A 6,976-nucleotide genomic window follows, 5' to 3' on the forward strand; every position below is an offset into this window, starting at 1 on the left:
AATGTTGTTGAAGCTGACACCCTGGGATCCTTCAAGAAGTTGCTTGATGAGATTCTGGGATCAGTAAGATACTAACAACCAAACGAGCAAGATGGGCCGAATGGTCTCCTCTCTTTTGTAAACTTTCTTATGTTCTTAAATAAATAAAAAGCTGAATTCAGGAGCTGTAAAACTTACAAAAGATCATCCCGCGGAAAATTGAAAAGGGAGAGATTACTATTTTTTTTTTTGTTTACTGTGTTTCCACAATTAAATGCAGAACAGCTCAGTCTCATTAATACTATTTGTAGTAGTGATTGCAATAATAATAGTAGGCCTAATCTACCTACTACCAAACCAAACCAAACTGTGTGGCAGCAGTATGGAGTAGTGGTTAGGGCTCTGGACTCTTGACCGGAGGGTTGTGGGTTCAATCCCAGGTGGGGGACACTGCTGCTGTACCCTTGAGCAAGGTACTTTACCTAGATTGTTCCAGTAAAAACCCAACTGTATAAATGGGTAATTGTATGTAAATATAATGTGATATCTGTAAAATGTATAATGTGACATCTTGTAACAATTGTAAGTTGCCCTGGATAAGGGTGTCTGCTAAGAAATAAATAATAATAAACCACGCCCTAGTCTTGACTGCTCATGAATATCTGTCTGCACTTTGGTGATAAAGAGCTCTTGTCAGGCCAGGTGAAAACATCGATTGTAGAAATAATAACAATAATAACGTGTCTCTAAATAAATCTAGGTGAATTGTGTTTAAAAATGCAATCATTTTAAAAAGAGAAGGCTTGGAATTGGAAATTAGGCAGATTTTACATTCTATAGATAGGGGAAAAGTCGCTACCAGAACTCTTTGGATTCCCATGATGCACCACTTAGGCCCGGACGGAAGTTCCAATGTTAAATCAGCTGAATTCACCATCTTGTGTATGTAGAAGATCTTTGATGTGGTTAACCCACACTTTGCAAGAGCAACATCCGTATATGACGTAGATGAGCAACAGGTAACACAGGAAGACAATCTACCATGTGACACTGGCCCTGCAATCGGCACTAAATGATTTTTAGGTGCATAGGCAGATATAATTAACAGACATTAAGTGTGTGTCTGCATATGCATGTGATTATAGCCACACTGGTACGATAACCATGGTGCTACAGTTTACTACTATCAGAACATAAGAAGAACATAAGAAAGTTTACAAACGAGAGGAGGCCATTCGGCCCATCTTGCTCGTTTGGTCGTTAGTAGCTTATTGTTCCCAGAATCTCATCAAGCAGCTTCTTTAAGGATCCCAGGGTGTCAGCTTCAACAACATTACTGGGGAGTTGGTTCCAGACTCCTACAATTCTCTATGTAAAAAAGTGCCTCCTATTTTCTGTTCTGAATGCTCCTTTATCTAATCTCCATTTGTGACCCCTGGACCTTGTTTCTTTTTTCAGGTCGAAAAAAGTCCCCTGGGTCGACATTATCAATACCTTTTAGAATTTTGAAAGCTTGAATCAGATCGCCGCATTGTCTTCTTTGTTCAAGCCTGAACAGTTTCAATTCTTTCAGCCTGTCTACATATGACATGCCTTTTAAACCCAGAATAATTCTGGTCGCCATTCTTTGTATTCTTTCTAAAGCAGCAATATCCTTTTTGTAGCGAGGTGACCAGAACTGAACCCAATATTCTAGATGAGGTCTTACTAATGCATTGTAAAGTTTTAACATTACTTCCCTTTATTTAAATTCAACACTTTTCACAATATATCCAAGCATCTTGTTAGCCTTTTTTATAGCTTCCCCACATTGCCTAGATGAAGACATTTCTGAGTCAACATAAACTCCTAGATCTTTTTCATAGATTCCTTCTTCAATTTCAGTATCTCCCATATGGTATTTATAATGCACATTTGTATTGCCTGCCTGCAGTACTTTATACTTTTTTCTATTAAATGTATTTTGCCATTGTTCTGTATCTGTGCTTACCATTCCTGATTAGAATCACTTTAAATTATTAACAGTAGTGGAGCGTTTTTCTTAAACTGCAGAGGGAAAATACACAAGTAATGTAATGTTTTTCTTTTTTTTCTTAGTATGTCACACACCTTTGGTTTCACTTGGTTAATAATTGATCATTTTTCCTCTGAGTTTCAAATAGGGTGATGAATGTTACATGAGCATATGGTGTAATTGGAGCCGATGCCAAGGAGATATGTATTTACATGGCGAGACAACACATTAAAGAACTTGGATTTTGCACTGTTTTTTAAACCGCAAAGACAGTACTTATTTATTTTATTCATCCATCAAAATGTGTTAAAGTTCTTGTCTAATTTCCTTTGCTGACTGATTGGTAGAATGTCACTTTTAATGAGGTCACACCTAGCACCTAGACTGCATAATTCTCAGTGTTGGTGTTTATTTTCAATTTGTCACTGACTGATAAGTGTTGACTGAATAATTATCATTGATAATGGTCAGGTTTCATTTCCATGGAGCAAATCGGTCCTGTTATGAATCAAGTACAAAGGCAAATATACTGAAGGGAACCTAAAACAAAACTAATAAGAAACAACTTTTCCTGCATAGAGCATATTTTACAAGTATTACTACAATATTTAAAGGGAATATTTAGAGGTCTGATCTGGTTAATAAAAAAAGTTTACTATCACTGCATACAAGTTTTCCCTTACTCTGATGCATTGCACTGCTTTTTGGATGCAGTTTGGACATTAAAACGATAACACCGTGTAACAATTTTTTTTTTTTTTTTTTTTTGTTCCTGGGTAGTAAGTGTTATTTCCTAATTGCTTATGCCTCAAAAATATAGAAAATGGCTATTATTCCCCACAAACTTTGCTTTTGTGACCAGGACAGTGATAATTTGAAATTTACCTATTTTCCAGAACATTCCAGATAGATTCAGTGCTGAGTAAACTTGGAGTAACTTCTAGAACTTTCTAGAACTTTCCAGTAATATAAATAGTAGTATAAATACAGGGGCCTTAAGCCCACCAGTTCAGTTTAGTTCCAGCTGCCTAAGTGGATACATATCTGCATTTTTCTGAGATGGCATCAAGGTCATAGGAGACTTCAAAATGGTGGCATTCCTGATGGGTCTCCAAGGCGGTTTTACCAAGTTTCCCTGCTATCTTTGCCTTTGGGACAGCAGGGACACCAAGGCGCACTACCACAGGCGGGACTGGCCACAACGGACCGAGTTCTCTGTGGGGAGGAACAACGTCAAGTGGGAGCCACTGGTGGACCCCCCGGAAGGTGCTGATGCCACCACTGCACATCAAATTGGGCCTTATGAAACAATTTGTCAGAGCTCTAGATAAGGAGTCGGCAGCCTTCAAGTACCTTCAAGACTTCTTCCCTAAGCTGTCTGAGGCAAAGGTCAAAGATGGTGTCTTCGTCAGACCACAGATAAAGAAGATCCTGGAATGCAATGAATTCCCCAAGAAGCTCACTAGTAAGGAGAAAGCGGCTTGGAACAGCTTTGTCGCAGTGGTTCGGGGCTTCCTGGGCAATCACAAGGCCGAAAACTATGTGGAGCTGGTTGAGACTCTGGTGAAGAACTACGGCACAATGGGCTGTAGGATGTCCCTCAAAGTCCATATCCTTGATGCTCATCTTGATAAATTCAAGGAGAACATGGGAGCATACTCGGAGGAGCAAGGCGAGCACTTTCACCAGGATATACTGGACTTTGAACGCCGCTACCAAGGACAGTATAACGAGAACATGATGGGAGACTACATTTGGTGGCTGATTCGTGAAAGTGATTTACAGTATAATCGTAAATCTCGAAAAACTACTCACTTCTAAATCTTTTGTAGTCATTTTTGTATTACTTTAGTATAAATACATGTTAATTTGGATTCATATGTTGTTTTTTTCTGACTTTATGTGAACGAAAAGACACAAATTCGCCCGTTTTCTCATTGGAAATAGGTAAATTTCAAAATATCACTGTCCTGGTCACAAAAGCAAAGTTTGTGGGGAATAATAGCCATTTTCTATACTTTTGAGGCATAAGCAATTAGGAAATAACACTTACTACCCAGGAACAAAAATTGTGTTACATAGTGTAATACATCACCCTGCTCTTGCAAAGTAAACACATGTTCAGTTTCAGGACCTTGGAGGACTGAGCAGGGCCAACACACATTAGCTCTGACGTTACCCCACCTTAGTTTTTTTTTATTTTTTTCAACTAGTTGTAAGCTAATTTCACCGTTACCTCTAGCAATTGTTATAAAGGAATTCAGAACAACCAGAACTCAGTGCAGAAAAAAAGAAGCATGCATTTTATTCTCATTCAATCATGTGATTACAAAAAAACGAATCAAGTACAAGTTTTTCAGATGCATGGGCCTGGGGAGGAAATACTGATATCAAGAAAAAAACAACAACAACAACATGTTTTTACTGTTGTACGTGTGCTTCTGCAGTAAATTGCTATTATACAATATTACAACTTTTATATATCTGCCTATGTTAGTGAAAACATTTGTGGGACATATTCCCTGAATATCATAAAAAATACTTGAATGTTTATTAGAAATGTAACTGGATTCATTAATGAAACTGTGTGTCTTGAGAAACAGGGCAAACTGCTGTGTTTTGAGAAGGGGGCTGATTAGGTGACTGGCTCCTGGACTGGATTAGGCTGAACGGACAGTTGAATTATGGACAGATAATTCACACATGCAACAACAATCGTTTTGACGCAAGGAAGACATAAACTAGTGATGTCCCAGTGGAAAAGGACATTAAAAAAAGGATGTGAGTTTAAAAAAAAGGCAAGATACACAAATGATCTCATGAAAGTGGCTATTTAGCAGAGTGAAAAGACTATAAATATCCAAGCAAAACTAAACATTTTGCGCTCCACATGAAATGCTAAACAAGGTGCTGTCACCTCTGCTAAGCGAAGCTGCAACTCCGGGACTCTGCCTAAAAACTGACCCAAGACGGGACTCTTCCTGAAACGGACCCAAGACGAGGAAGCAAGCGAGTCAACGACCACAAGCAACGAGACTGAGGCCCGGCTGGAGGACTGCCATAAAACTTACAGCGACTGTTATCAGACAAACCAGTCTGGGTCTGTTGTACACCTAAAACCACAGTATCCAAAAGAAACTGTGCCCTGCTACCTACATAGCTAAAAGATTCAGCGAAGAGGACCGAGCGGACGGGCGCTGTTGTGGATCCTATACCAAGGACTGAAGACTTTGTTGCAGATGTTTCTTGATTCTATCGAGAATTGAAAGGTTTGTTGCCGAGTTTGATCCAACGTGGGATTGAAGACTTCATTGCTGAGAGGAGAGCCTTTTGTACTGGACACTTCAAGAGATTCCAAACCAGCGGACCAAAGGTCTAAGCTTCAAGGAACCATTGAGTATAATTCCAGTTGCATTTTCCTTTCATGGAACTAAATTAATTAATTGTAACACATTCACATGGAATTGAACTGTTAATTATTTAGTTTGCACACTTTGCGTGTGAAATAACGTTTAGTGAAACTTGATGAATTAATTATAAGTAATCTACCTCATATTGTTGTATGAAGAATTTATTTAAAAGTATACTTGCCATATCCTTAATATATATACCATTAATAAGCTTAATGTGATATATTCTAAGATTGTCTGCATCATCTCAGTTGAGGCTGTGCTAATATGTGGGCGTGTGTGTATGTGAGCAAGCTACTAGCTAGTCACAGCTTGCTTGAGCTGCTGCTTGTGTGTGAGGAGACAGGTGGTGTCATATTTCAATTGACAGCTATCCAGCATGAGTACAGTGAGAGTTTTGAATTGTGTTTTGTGCTTAGAGACTAAGAGATTTGCTTTCTGACTTTTCTGTTTTTTGATTATTATTTGTTTACTTAATAAAATACTACTATTGATTAAACATCCCTTGTGTCTGCGTGTGTATGTGTGTTAATAGTAAATCCTCGATCTTTGTAACACGTCAATGAAATATTATTAATAAGAGAACTAATCAACCCAGACAAACATTACATTATCAATTATTGAATTGTTCCTACACAGTTAGGCCTAAAAATCATTTATGCTCAACAGGTAGGGCAATCAAATCATTCACAGTTGGGATACATCAGTGCTTGTATTTCTTGCAGAGCTCCACACCTCACTCCGGTCTGGACAGAATGCGCTAAAAGCTGAGAAAACACGGTTTCGTCAGGGGACCTTTTTTGGTGCACCATGATAGAATTCTGGGGTGTTTGAATGCAAACACCCCAGATTACAGTGTTCACACTGTGCAAGGACTGAGATGATATTGTACATCACATTATATTGTACATCACTTATCTGAAGAAAGACAAGACAAGAAAGGCAAGTACTGAGGGACTGAATTCAATACTTTCTAAATCAGCAGCGAGACCTCTATTGATTTAGACATTTTAGATAAAAGCTGTTGTGTTGTTTTCCAGTCTCTGTGTTTCCTTTTCCAAATTTTGCATTGCCATTTAGGGATACATACTGAAGGACATGACAACAAATTACAGAATTATGGAGCACTGCAAATGTAAAGCTTGGAATGATGTTACTGCTGCTATTGAATGGCTAATATAATTAGAGTATGATAATGTGAATACAGTCAATATCTTTTTGCCAAGGGGAAGTTGTTCTGGTGTTTTGTCTGGTTAGAATATTTGTGAACCTCAAATGATTTCCCTCTTTTTTTTTCTCCCAATAAACATTGCTATCTATCAGCCACCATTTGTACTGCAATTACAGAAAGCACAGGCAAGTTTTAAACTCTAATCTGGGACTAACTGAAGTGCACTTGGATAAGCTAACAGTAAACAAAGCACAGATAATTAATTCACCACAGTCCCTCATTTTGCAGGTGAATTACACCCGAGAAATCAAGCAAACACTACCTAGCATGCTGTCAGTTATATTTTTAAATACAGTATTCAAATGAATCATTGCAAAAAAGGTGAGACGGGAGGCAATGTGG

This window comes from Acipenser ruthenus, chromosome 3, assembly GCF_902713425.1.
Source record: "Acipenser ruthenus chromosome 3, fAciRut3.2 maternal haplotype, whole genome shotgun sequence".
Lineage (NCBI taxonomy): Eukaryota > Metazoa > Chordata > Actinopteri > Acipenseriformes > Acipenseridae > Acipenser > Acipenser ruthenus.